This window comes from Monodelphis domestica, chromosome 2 (assembly GCF_027887165.1).
Source record: "Monodelphis domestica isolate mMonDom1 chromosome 2, mMonDom1.pri, whole genome shotgun sequence".
Classification (NCBI taxonomy): domain Eukaryota; kingdom Metazoa; phylum Chordata; class Mammalia; order Didelphimorphia; family Didelphidae; genus Monodelphis; species Monodelphis domestica.
This window is the reverse complement of record NC_077228.1, coordinates 173,371,133-173,385,381: the sequence shown is the minus strand read 5'-3', so window position 1 is coordinate 173,385,381 and position 14,249 is coordinate 173,371,133. Positions and strand designations below refer to the sequence as shown.

The following is a 14,249-nucleotide window of genomic DNA, read 5'->3' as shown; positions in this document are numbered from 1 at the left end:
GAAGACCAATGATGAAGCATACTACCCATCTCCTGACAGAGAAGTAATGGACTAAAGATTCAGCATGAGACATATATTATGTTGGACATGGCCAATGCAGGCATTTGTTTGTTTTGCTAGACTATTCATATTTGATACAAGGGTTTTATTTCATTTAAAAAATTTTTTTCAATGGGAGGGGAGTAAGAGAAAATATATTTTTTGCTAATTGAATTTAAAAGAAAGTATAGTTCAATATTAAGGCCTAAAAGAGATGAAAGAAATGAAATTAAAATGATTCAATTACATCCTCCACAAAAAGGCACAGCTGGAGGATCCCATCATCCAAAGGGAATCCCTATTCATTGTAGACTCGATTGCTTCTATCACAGTGGTGAACATCTGTGGCATGAGTCTCCTTGTTATGCCTTATCTAATATATTCAAGAAAAACCCAAATGGGGTTATAAAAAGTCAGAAATTACTGAAAATGGCTGAACAACAATAAATTTGATGAGTGAAGTCATCAAACAAGGTTGTCTTTTATTGTTATATCTTATTGTTATATCATTCCAGGTATCTTGAGTAATTTTAATGTATAAATGGGAGACATCTCATTGGAAGACAACCTTGAAGGAGGCATTTTGCTGAATTGAATTAAATATTTCTTTTATATAATCAGCAAATGACACTGGAGCATCCTGTATTCTTGACATCTTTTAGTCAGTTGTATTAGTAAAGATGTGAAATATCACCTGGGAAAACCTACCTCTTCTCTACTTGAACCCTTGTTAAGGGCATTGTAAAAAAGGAATTCTTTATTCCTTTTTTAATTTAACAGGGGACCTGGAGGTCCTCTTACCATAGAGATGTGTAGGGATTAACTAGCCTATGGTGACAGGAATTATAAACCATAGAGATAGGAAGGAGGAACCATAGAGACAGGAAGGGAGATAGGAGGAGCTTATGAAAGGGGCCTAGTGTCAGTTGGTAGACAGTCAGTTGCTGACAGATGGGGGAGGGAGGTTAGTTGCTGACTGGTCTGTCAGTTGCAGGAAGTTGACTGCTGGGTGTGAGTTGGTCATTGAGGGTTGGTTGCTGGTGGTGTGGGTTGGTGATTAGTTGGTTGTAAGTGTTTAGTTGCTGGAATATAAAGGTGGATCTGAACTTACTGAGAGGACTTTTGGTTTTAGCCTTTAGAGAGCTTTTTGGCTTTTGGTTTAGGCTGTTAGGTTTTCTTCCCCTTCCTTGAACTTTTTGGAAGGTAGCTGGTCTTAATTGACAGACCTAATTGGGATTGGATTAAACACTGATTGGGTGGAACTTTGTAGGGTGGTTGTAATTAGCAGTAGTTATAGACAGTTATAGGTAAATATAGGCAGTTTTGGATAGTAGTTATAGGCAGTTATAGGGTAAATAGTATAGACATTAGGAAAATTTCTTTCTCTATCTCTTTCCTATATTTCCCTCCTTTACTATATTCATTTTACTATCTTTATTTTAATTAAACTAAATTGTTAATTGTTAAAAGTTGCTTGAAGTTTTCTTTTCTCTGGCTTAAAGGGATAATATTAATTTCCAACTCTACTATATTCTCATTATAACTTAAGTTATTAAGAAGCTGCCTTCTTATTTTGTCAAAACCCTTATTTTAACCCTCATTGCATCATTGATGCATACATAGACTATTTTCCCAAACTTTTACTTAAATCAGTAAGGGAGCAGGCTTACATGTTAGTTGTTAATTTTCTCAATCACTTTTCAGTATTAGTAAAATCCCAGATTTTTTCCCTACCTTTGGTTTCTTTCCCTCTTTCATATGTCTTGTGAAGTGATTCAGCAACACCTTCACAATTGTTTGGTAGCTCATATTTCTTCTATATACATATAGTTTGGCCTATCCAGTGGACCTTTCCATCTTTATTCTCTTTGATGCCATTTCTCTGCCAGGAACACCTCCAAAATTGTGATGTTAGTCTATGTATACTAGCTCAGCATAACAAAGGGAAGAAAAGAGCTTGTTATAAAAATTGTGGTAGCTCTGTTCCTTTATTGTCTGTTGGTTAGCCTTTCTTCCATTTTTATTCTCAAATGCCCTTTGGATGATTTTCCTTAGTTGGGTCTTGTAAAGGTTAAACTTAATGGTTGGATGCAATTTATTTACCAAAATAGAGGGGAACCAATAAAGTAGAGAAATGTGAAAGAGGTTAGAGAAAATATCCATACTAGTCCTCAGCCAGGAGGGCTGGTAGTGAGTAATCACATGGCCTCCTCCAAGATGGAAGTTAGTCTCTTAGGAAAGTAGGAAGGGAATCAGCCTTTTCACTCACCCAACCAAGTAGTCTAGGAGTCAGAGTCTAAATTGAAGTCAGGATCCATGAAGACTATCTCCAGGAGACACTCTCCCAGAGACTCAACTTCACCAGACCCCCAGTTGAAGGATTTTGTGGCTTTTATGGTGATTTCCTATCCCTGCCCCTCTTCACAGGGGCCAATCACAGTTTCCAAAATTGTCACACCTCTAATCCTCTGAAGGTAGCAACTCTCCTCCTAGGATTCACACCTTTGGATTCACATGTTTCTGAGTGTGTAAATTCTTAAAAGAATTCAAAAGTTTCTGGCTATTTGAGTTAGAAAAAAGGGTGGAGCTCTTCCAAGTATCTTGCTGGCTTCTCACCTGTAAAGGTGTTAACTCTCCTCATAGGAGTAAGAGTTTGTGGACTTCCCTTACTTTAGAGTTAAGTATGGGTGTATTACTTTTATTGATTAATTCAAAAGTAGACAAAATACTTAATCCTGTCTTCAATCTAGTGAGATACTAAGTAAGGGTACTTAAGTTATTGTTATTCAAAAGAGTTAGCTCCAACTAGGCAAAGAAAACAAAGGATTCTCTTTTCACAAGTGCAAACTAAGAATAGACAAAGAGAACCAAGAATTTCCTTTCACAGTCTTTTACCAAGATTACATTAAATAAGTTTCAACTCTCACTATTTCTCTCTGTCCTGAGGTAATATTGCTCTTAATCTTCTTGTATTCTCCATCAGAATAAAATTTAAATTTTATTGATATCTTGTTTTTAGAACACATACTTTTCACAATATATCCTACCCTGACCAGAAAGTCATTCTATATAACAAAAAGTAAAAAAAAAGGACAAAGTTCAACAAGTTAGACAACACATCCAACAAGTCCAATATTATATGTAATGTTTCAAACCCATAGTGCCCCTCCTTTGTGATTAAGGAAGAGAGGTGCATTCTCATATCTCTTCTTTCAGACCAAGTTCATTTTAATTTCATATCACTCAATTTCTTTTTTGTTGCCATTTCCATTTTTATTATTGTAATCAGCACATACAACATCTTTCTGGTTCTACTTAACTTCACTTTGCCTCAGTTCACATATCTTCCCATGCTTCTCTTTATTCATCATTCCTGTTAGTAATATCCAATCACATTAATGTACCACAGTTTCTTTAATCATTCCCCAATCAATAAGCATCTCTTTTGTTTCCTTAGAAGATTTACAAATGACTTAACACTTTAAAAAAATGAACAAATCAGCATTGCCAGCCCAAAGAGTTATCAAACTGTGTAATATCCTTTGACCCAGAAGTACTACTATTGGGTATGGTTTCCAAGGTGATCAGGGAAAAAGGAAAAGAATCTATAGGTTCTAAAATATTTATAGCAGCTCTCTTTGTGGTGGCAAAGAACTAGAAATTGAGGGGATGTCTATCAATTGAGAAATAGCTAAACAAGTTGTGGCATATCATTGTGATGGAATACTATTGTGCTGTAAGAAGCCATTTGCAAGCTGGTTTTAGAAAAATATAGAAAGACTTGCAAGAAATAATAAAGAGTGAAATGAGCAGAATCAAGAGAACACTGTATACAGTAATAGCAATACTGTTCCAAGAATAACTGAATGGTTAAGTTATTCCAAGTAATATGAATTTCAAATCAACTACAAAGGACTTATAAAGGAAGATGCTATCCATCTCCAAAGAAAAAAACTAACATATATATGTTGCATGGTTTTACATATATGTGTATACATATGTATACATGTGTATGTATACATATGTATACCTATACATATCTATACCATATACATGTATACCTATACATATCTATACCTATACATATAGGTATAGATATCTATGTCAGATGGGAGAGGGAGGGAGATACGGTTCAGAACTTAAAATGTAAGAAAAAGGTAGTTAAATTGTTTTTTTTAAAAAGCATTGCTTGCAAATACTAACAACATGGCAATGGGTTCAAATCAAGAACACATGTGATACCCAGTGGAATCACACGTCGGCTATGGGGGAGGGGAGGAAAAGAAAATGATCTTTGTCTCTAATGAATAATGCTTGGAAATGATCAAATAAAATATTATTTAAAGAAAAAAAATTAAAAAAAATTTTTTTAAAGCATTGCTTTTGACTATCATCACTGTCCAGTTAATAAGTACATTAAATATTTGCTGACCCAGGAACATTTTAAGATTCTTTTGTCCTTTTTGTATGGCAATTGTTTATATTGGTTAAATTTCTTTATGACAGCATCAGGGTCTTTGTCTAGGTCCTTTCTTTTATTCATTACCCATTTTTCATTTTCTCTGATTCATTTGAATAGATCGAGATTGAATTGTTTCAATTTTATGTCATTTTCTCATTTTTACTTCCTTCTAGCTTTGCACTGATTTTGATCTTTGCACAACCAAATGAGTGGTCTGACTAGACATAAGCAGCTGATTCAGAAATTACTTCCTTCCACATCACTAATGAGTCATTTCCTGTCTATTAAAATAGAATCAGTTTCACTCTTTACATTATTAAGTGCTTACCATATCTAGTATCTACTGAAAGGATGAATTGATTCTGTCTTTTTTTTTTAACCCTTACTTTCTGTCTTAGTATCATGTAAGAGAGAAGATTGGCAAAGGATAGGCAATCTGAGTTTGAGGTAAACTGTGCCTCAGTTCACAATGTCAGGAAAGTGTCTGAGGTCACATTTGAACCCAGGTCCTCCTGATTCCAGTCTGGCACTCTAGATTCTGTCTTTTTTAATTGATCCTATTTACAGTTAATTGATTCCCCGCCCCCCCCCCCCCAGTCAGGATTCTTTGATTCTAAACTTAGTTCAGAAATTCAACTGACTTGTAATGAATTAAATTTAGACACCCAGTTCTGCTTAATTCTGTTCTATTCTTGTCTCCAGGAAATCTGTTATCCTTGAGGGATGGAAGTAGACACCACGGAGGCTGGTCCAGAACCTTCATACTAGCACACTATGCTTCAAGGATTTCTGGTTTGCCATCCAAAGAAGTCTAGTCCACTATCACTAACCTTGCAGGTGGGCTCAAACAATGAACATTTCTTAGTCACAGGAGGGAGAGAGAGGTTGTTGCTAACCCCACATTCCCAGTTTCCAACCAATCACATTGGTTTCCCCATTCATGATGGTAAATTCTGCTTTACTATTGAAGTCGTTATCCCTTCCACATCAGCATGTCCCCACCCCACCCTTTTATGGAAGGTGTTTACAGTATCTTCTTATAAAATGTGGGTTACGTATTTGGTCATAGGTCGTATGTATGTCAATGTTAACATTTCTGGCCTTTGTGTCTACTTTGCTGACTTTCCCATTCTTTTCACAAACTTTAACTTTTTACTTATTTTAACTTTAAAAAGAAATTGTGCGTATTTGTGGGTATTAAAGGATAAATTCTATTGATATTATAGTATATCATACATATGTTTTATGCATTTCTGAGCTTCTAAACTTTTTCTGCGTCATCTGCTGGCCTTCCCACATCATCTACTGGCCATCAATTCTGCAAAACTCCTCAAACATTCCCATTTGATTTCTTAAGCCTATCCAAGATATGTCGAAACTGGATTGAGAAATTCAGTGCAGAATGTTGTGCTTCAGTTTACCTTGTTTTGACCACCACAGCACTACTGGTTTTTTCCTCAGACAAGGTGTTCATTAGCAAATAGGCATGAGGCTTCTGGTAGCCTCCCAGTATCTGACATCTCTCATTTTTTTTCTTGATCCATGTCTTCCACTATATTTCTACTATCTTCACCTCTGACACCCCAGTTACTGAGTATCAAATCATCTGTTGATTTAATAAATAGGGTCTCAGTGAGTCCTCATTGTCTCATTGCTCATTAGATCTATTCCAATGGAAGAGATGGTGGCAAGTACATTGCAATTCTTGTCAAGTTGGTGTCTTTACACATTACAAATCTTACAAATACGTCTCCTGAGCACTGAAACTCAAGAGGAATAAATGTCCCACGAAATCATGCTGCCTGTTGCCTTTCAATGTGTGATTAAATCAACTCTGCTAATTCCTGTTCTTATTTCTCTAAAGATAACCTATGAGCCATCTTCTAGGTGTAATTTCCAAATTATTTCTGGTTTTAAGAATGTTTCCTTTAATCTTTTTTTGAGTCATAGATTCAGGGATATGCTGGTAAATGTTGAAAAACCAGCTTTCCAAAAGGCAGGACAGACTTTTAAGTATGATCCACATTATTAGCATTTTTTAAGTCTAGATAATGAACAAAACAATAAATCAAGTCCTGATTTGTAGCATTTGCTGATTTCTGAGATACACTAAAAATTTAACAATCTGCTTTCCTGAGCCAGTAGGATTGCTCTCCTTTATGGACCTTTTTTGCCAGAGTTAAAGAAAAAAAAATTCTGTACTCTTGATTTTACATACAAGTCTGCCCAAAACACTTCTATTTAATTAACAACAGCTAGCATTTCCATAACACTTTATGGTTTAACAAAATGTTTTACAAATATCACTGCAACAACCCTGGGAGGTAGATGCCATTCTTCTCTCCTTTTTACAGATGAAGAAACTGAGGCAGGCAGTGGTTAAGTGATTTGCCCAGGATCACAGGGTTAATAAACATCCGAGGTAGGACTTGAACTCAATCAAGTCTTCCTGACTCCAGGTCCAGTGCTCTATCCAATGTGCCACTTAGCTGCCTCTATATAATTTAACATTACTCTATATCCAAGTCATTTCTAGCTTATAGGCAGACGGAGACAGATAGAGACAGTGTGAGAGATAGACAGACAGACCGAAAGAGATGACCAAACTGGTAGAGTTCCCTTCCGATGATTTGAGGCACTGTTTAGAAGAATCTCAAACAAGTAAAAGATTGCCACATGGTCCATTGGTTGGGAAATGGTTCAACAAATTGTGGTATATGATTGAGATGGAATACTACTATGCTATAAGAAATGATGAGCAGATTCACTTTCTTAAAACTTGGAAACTACTACATGAGATAATGAAGAGTGAAACGAGTAGAACCAAGACAACATTATATACAGCTACAGATTTCATATTTGAAAAACAACTTGTGAATGTCCACCTCTAGCGAATGGCCTGGGAAATGGGAAAATGGAAAACATTATATATACTGTACATATATGCTTGTCCAATGATGCCTTCTATGGTGTGGGGAGGGAAGGAGCTGAGATACCTAGAAATACATTCTATCAACAAATAAAAATTAAAAATCATTATATGACAAAATACAACATTTCAGAATAACCACTGCTCAATTCCTTCTCAAACCACCTCCCTTCCCCACCCTCACTGCCCCAGAGGATTCAAAAGGATCAATAATAAGAGTTTCTTCTCAATGATAGAAGAGGGTGCTTCCTTTTGAATGAAATAGAAGGCACTTTCTTTGGGTAGGTCATAGGTTAATTTTCAGGGGATGGGGAAGGGCAGGATCCCAAAGAAACAAGAAGCCCTCTTTGTATACACTTCAGTTTCCAGCCTCCATCCCTTCCCTTATGAAAGGCCTTTATGTCCTCAATCTATCACTCTCTTTTCAAGGGAGTGGCAAGACTAGAAAGAGCTTTTAGAGAAAATATCATTTCTTAATATTTTCAGTTGTATTAAAAAGGAGGCTTTAATTAGACTTACTTCCAGAAGAAAATGCTCAATTTCAGTTCCAAGTTATTAAAAATAAAGTGAATTTTTTTTTCTTATCTAAATCCTATTCTACCCTCCCTTCCAAAACCCAAGAACCTTTGCTGTAAGGGTATGTCATCTCCTTGATCTTTGCATTATTATCTCACATCAGAGTACTAGAACTAAGTTAAAGGTTATAGAGAATAATAACTCCCATTTTACAGAATGCTTTAAGGCTTACAAAGCAAAACTTTAGCCTCAGGTAAGTTTATTTACTAACTCTTATTGTTGTTATTAACAGTTTTTATTGTTATTAATTCACTTTTTGTGACCATGTTAGGGGTTTGCTGGCAAAGATACTAGAATGGTTTTGCTGTTTCCTTCTCTAGATCATTTTATAGATGAAGAAGCCAAGGCAAACAGGGTTAAATGACTTGCCCAGGGTCATACAGCTAATAAGTGTCTGAGGCTGGATTCAAACTCTGGCCTTTCTGATTCTAGGCTCAGTGCTCTCTCCACTTCGCCACCTAAGGGCCCCTTAGGTAGATTAGATATTATCCCCACTTTATAGCTGGGGAGAGAATGATCCCAAGGCCCTCCTTTACTATCTCAGGTGCACTCTTTTGGCTACTCCCCAAATTATCAATGTCATTCCTTAAGACTGGCACACTAAAGAGAATATAATTCTCCACTGAGACAGAGTACAGTGGTATGATTGATCATCCTAATTCTGGAAAAATATACATCTGTCAGGGCTGTCCAAGTTAATACTACTTTGTATGGCTGCCATATTTGCCCTGTGAACTCATCTTGAGCTTGCAGTTGAGTGAAACCCTCAGACCTCTTCTAAGTAATCTACCAAGCCATGACTCCATCATTGTGCACTTGGGAAGCTGACTTTTTGAATCCAAGGGAAAGATTTTATATTTATCCCTATTAAATTTCATCTTAGAGAGACAATATATAGCAAAGAGAACACATACTGACTGTGTGACTAGGAGAGTTACTTAATCTTTCAGTTTCTTCACCTTACATCAGTAAAATTGCAGGTCTAGATGTCTCCCCAAGTTTATTTCATTAGATTTAGACCAATGTGATGGCCTACCAAGGTCCTTTTCAATCCTGCCTCTAATCTCCAAGGTGTTTACAGTCCCTTCCAGCTTGCAGTCCTCTGAGAATCTGATGATGAACATGCCATCTAAGCCTTTATTGGTCATTGATTAAAATGGTCAACAGCACAAGGCCAGGCATCAAAGAGCTGGGGCCTCCTTTCAAAGGACTAAGAACTGGTCTTTGTCAACCCAGAAAAAAATACAGAACTACCAAAGTAGTTATAAAAAATGGGTCTTTAATCAGGACAAGAAGATTATAATTGAGAAAAGTCACATAGAACCTATCACCATGGGATGTAATCTCAGGGTACCACATAAAACAGAAACATTGGTATTTCCCATGGTCTACAGAAAAAAGGGAGCTTAAATAGATTTTTTTTAATTTAAAAAAATTTTTTAATATAAAAACTCTTACCTTCTGTCTTGGAGTCAATACTGTGTATTGGCTCCAAGGCAGAAGAACAGTAAGGGCTAGGCAATGGGGTCAAGTGACTTGCCCAGGGTCGTTCAAATAGATTTTTAACAAGAGGGAAGGAACCATAGTCTGGTTACACTGAGTTCACTGAACCTTGGGAAAGATGCAATAGCCAGAGGATAGGGTGACTGAGAGATACTTAAGACTTAGCTATCCTGACTAAAGTTGTCTTCTTTAAACTTGGTCCTTGGGAATGAGACAAATCCAATTCATAATTAATTCAATCTTTGTCTGCCTTTCAAAATCTTTTGACTTAACATTCTGGGAAAAAGTGGAATTGCTCGTCACCTCTGGGAGGAGGGTGGGAAGAGAGGAGGGAAAAACCATGAATCACTTAACCATGGAAAAATATTTTAATTTAATTAAATAAATAAATAAAAGTTTTAAAAGATATAATTGTACTTAAAAAAAAAGGCAAAACATTCTGGGAAAGAGAAGATCTGAATAATCCTTGAAGACAATATTGTCACCTTGAACCATTATTGACTGTCTAGTCTTTCAAACACTTCTAAATCCATCTAATTGTATTATCTTCTAGCCCATATCTCTCATCTTTTCCACCAGGAGAGCATGAGAGACTTTGTCAAATGGTCAAACTAAAATCTAGTCTAGTAACCCCATCAAAGAAGGGAATGAGATGAGTTTAATTGACCTTTGCTTCATGAAACCATTGAATCAGCCATATTGGTATTTTCTGAAAAACCTTTCCTCTTCTAGATGTTCACTGACCACTTTTTTAATAATAGGCTCTAAAATTTTTTAATAAGAATTTAAGTCAAACTCATTGGCCTCTAACTATAAACCACTGAGTCAGGCCCCATCAGTCTATTTCTCTTAGTGATCAAGGATTGGAATCTAGGAATCAGGCTTTCTCACTCATTCATTCATTTTCCAGTACTTAGCAACAAATGCTTTCTAAGTGAATAATTGAATAGTAATTGCTACCTATAAGCCACTAAAAGGAAAAAGCAAAGCCCAAGGAGCAGCTCATTATATTCTGGTAATATCTATTAAAGGATATAAGATGAATTTATAGACAGCTGGAACAAAGAAGAATGGCAAATATTCAGAATACAAATGCTGTTATAAGTCCCCTTGAGTACTTTAAATGAACGTCACACAGCAAAGGAAGATAATAAATGTTGGAAGGGATGTGGCAAAATAGGGCACATTGCTAGTGGAGTTGTGAATTGATCTAACCATTCTGGATGGCAATTTGGAACTATGCCCAAAGGGCACTAAAAGTCTGTCTGCCCTTTGATCCAGCCATAGCACTGCTGGGTTTGTACCCCAAAGAGATAATAAGGAAAAAGACACGTACAAGAATATTCATAGCTGTGCTCTTTGTGGTGGCAAAAAAATTGGAAAATGAGGGGATGCCCTTCAATTGGGGAATGGCTGAACAAATTGTGGTATCTGTTGGTGATGGAATACTATTGTACTAAAAGAAATAATAAAGTGGAGGAATTCCATGGAGACTGGAACAACCTCCAGGAAGTGATGCAGAGTGAGAGGAGCAGAACCAGGAAAACATTGTACACAGAGACTGAAACACTGTGGAACAATTGAATGTAATAGACTTCTCTACTAGCAACAATGCAGTGATCCAGGACAATTCTGAGGGACTTATGAGAAAGAATGCTATCCACATTCAGAGGAAGAACTGTGGGAGCAGAAACACAGAAGAAAAACAACTGCTTAATCACATGGTTCAATGGAGATATGATTGGGGATGTAGACACTAATGATCACCCTATTGCAAATATCAATAATATGTAAATAGGTCTTGATCAATGACACATGTAAAACTCAGTGGCATTGCACGTTGGCTACAGGAGGGGAGTAGGAGGAGGGAAGTGAAAGAACATGAATCATGTAACCATGGATAAATTTTTTTAATTAATCAATTAAATTATTTTTAAATAAATAAATAAATGAAAGTCACACTTGTACAGGGGTTCAATGCCAGCCTTCCCCAAACTATTATGAGTACCTATATCCATGTAAGAGTTGAAGGTTCTTTGGCAGCAATGTGATTTAAGGCTGGTTTGCTCATGCTCAAGTAGAGAAAAAGTTTACTTCTGATGTCAGACCTTATCAGGGAGGCCTTTTACTCTTCCAAGTGTTTTTTTGTTTGTTTTTGGTTAAATATTTACCTTTCCTCTTGGAATCAATACACAGTAGAAGGGTGGTAAGGGCTAGGTAAATGGGAATTAAATGATATGTCCAGGGTTACATAGCTAGGAAGTATCTGAGGTCAGGACCTCCCATCTCTAGACCTGGCTCTCAATCTACTGAGTCACCCAACTGCCCACTCTCTTCCAAGGATTGGAATGAATAATTTTTGCCTTATTCATAACTGGTCTATGACTTTCAGTGGCCCAAGATATTAGTTCCTGTTGTCTGAGGAAAAACCTATGGCTCCTATAATTAACCCAATGATATAAAATCAGTGACTTGGTGTTGTGGGAATGAAGAGGTGCTCCCCTGGGGTTCGGGAAGGATACCTTTCTGCAAGAATGCAAGACTCCAAAACTTAGCTTAAAAATAAAAAGAGAAATGTATTAATTTAGAAAGTAATGTTTTGAGAATGACCAGGAGGATAGTACAGGTGGAACAGCAAGATGGAAGGCTGCTCCCAGAACCCATCAATTCTGGGGATTTTATGTTTTTACAATAAATGCTGTGTCATAGTGTAGACATGACTCTAGAGTGGTAGCCACTCAGGCATTCGGTGGGGGGAAAGGGGGAGTGAGGTTGATCATCTGACTGGGGTCTGACTGGAGTCATAGGGAATGACGCTCATGAAAGATTCCTTAGATTTAGGGGACAGACAGATATCTGAGACACAGCCTGATAGAATCGAGGTGAGCCTAGAGGTGCATCTCTCTGTCCGTCTTAAAGCTAAAGAAGGATCAAAGGAGCACAATCATCTCAGGGTCCTATAGGGCTCATTAGATGTTTCAGACTAGGAGTCACAAGGATGTAAGGGAGCAAAGGAATTTCCGTGATAATAGTTTGCCTGAGTTTCTGGGGGTACAATGCCCATGTCTCTGCTTGGCTTTGACATTAATAAAAATCCTAAGTCAAAGTAAATCAAGTCAACAAGTATTTATTAAATAATTAATATGTGCCATGCATTGGAGCTAAGCAGTGGGGATATTTAAGAGAAGAAAAAGGGCAAATATAGAAAAACAATCCATGTCCTCAAAAATTCACATTCTAATGGGAGAGAAAATAGTCATGTTCATACAAGATGCATAAAGTGTAAACTAGAGGTAATCTCAGAAGGTGAGTACTAGCATGTAGGAGCAAGTATATTCTGGTGCCTACTCTAACCAGCTAAATGGCTAAAGCGAACATATACAGCTCAGAAATTGGCAAATGAGGGGGTGGCCAGATGGCTCAGTAGAGTGAAAGCTAGGCCCAGAGATCCTCGGGTTCAAATCTGGCCTCAGACACTTCGTAGCTGTGGGACTCTGGGCAAGTCACTTAATCCCCTTGCTTAGCCCTTACTGCTCTTCTACCTTAGGACCAATACATGATAGTGATTCTAAGATGGAAGGTAAGGGTTTAAAAAAGAGAGAGAGAAATTGGCAAATGATATTAATCAGGATTTTATTTATTGTTTTGCTGATTGGTCTAGATTAAAGAAAGTAAGGGAGAAAATGTTAATGATGCAGATTAAATTTTAAAGTGTGTCATTTGGAATAATACAAAAAAATATGTTTTGCATGATAATACATGTATAACGCAGACTGAATTGCTGTCAGCTCTGGGAGCAGGGAGGGAAGAAGGGAGGGAGACAATATAGATCACAAAACTTCAGAAAACTTTTGTGGAAATTTGTAATTAAAATAAAAAATCCAAATTTTTTAAAAGTATGTCATTTATCCTTTTGGGGGGCTGGGGGGGGCAAGATCTGGTTGTTAAAACAATTATTAGAGGGCAATTAGGTGGCTCAAAGATATGAGAGCCAAATCTAGAGATAGCAGGTCCTGGGTTCAAATGTGACCACAGGGGCTTCCTTGCTGTTTGACCCTAGGCATGTTACTTAACCCCAATGTTCAGACCTTACCACTCTTCTGCCTTGGAACCAATACGTGGTATTAATTCTAAGATGGAAGGTTAGGGTTAAAAAAACCCAAAAACCAAACATTTACTAGTATAGCACTGAATGAAAGGGAAAGATGGGATTATAGGTGGGATTTTCACTGAGTCTTGAAGGAAACCAGAGAAGACAGGAGACAGGGGTGATGAGAGAGAATTCTAGGCATAGTATATAGCCAGCAAAAAGGCATAAAGTTGAAGTGTCTTGTTCAGGAAACAGCAAGGAGGCCAGTGTCACTGTACCCAATGTATAAAAGAATAAAACGTAAGAAGATTGTAAAGGGGAATGTCAGTAAGAAATAGAGTAAACTGCACTCTGCCCCCAACTTCCCCATTGAAGCCTCCAAACAGATCTAGAAAATGCACCAGAATAAATCCTAATCAGGAAATCCAAGAAAGAAAAATCACCATCATTTTACTAGCCCAAGTTAACAAAGGGAGACAGAGAGGTCAGCAGACTCAGGAGGTCTTACCAAGAATACCCTAAGGGAATAGACCTTTCCAGCACAAAATAAGTCTGCCCACCTGGGCAAGTAGAGACAGAAGGGCCCAAATTTAGATAGATTAGAGGAACAAATGCCAACTGGCAGCTCTGTTACTCATTGTTCTGGAGCA

The 14,249-nt window shown here is 37.1% G+C and overlaps 1 long non-coding RNA gene across 1 annotated transcript; it reads left to right on the top strand.

Annotated features, from left to right (window-relative positions):
* Positions 1 to 938: 938 nt before the first annotated feature.
* On the top strand, positions 939 to 5,721 carry LOC130456992 (uncharacterized). Its single transcript, XR_008915935.1, has 2 exons — positions 939 to 1,050; positions 5,204 to 5,721. It is a non-coding gene; the product is annotated as an uncharacterized LOC130456992 (long non-coding RNA).
* Positions 5,722 to 14,249: the final 8,528 nt, after the last annotated feature.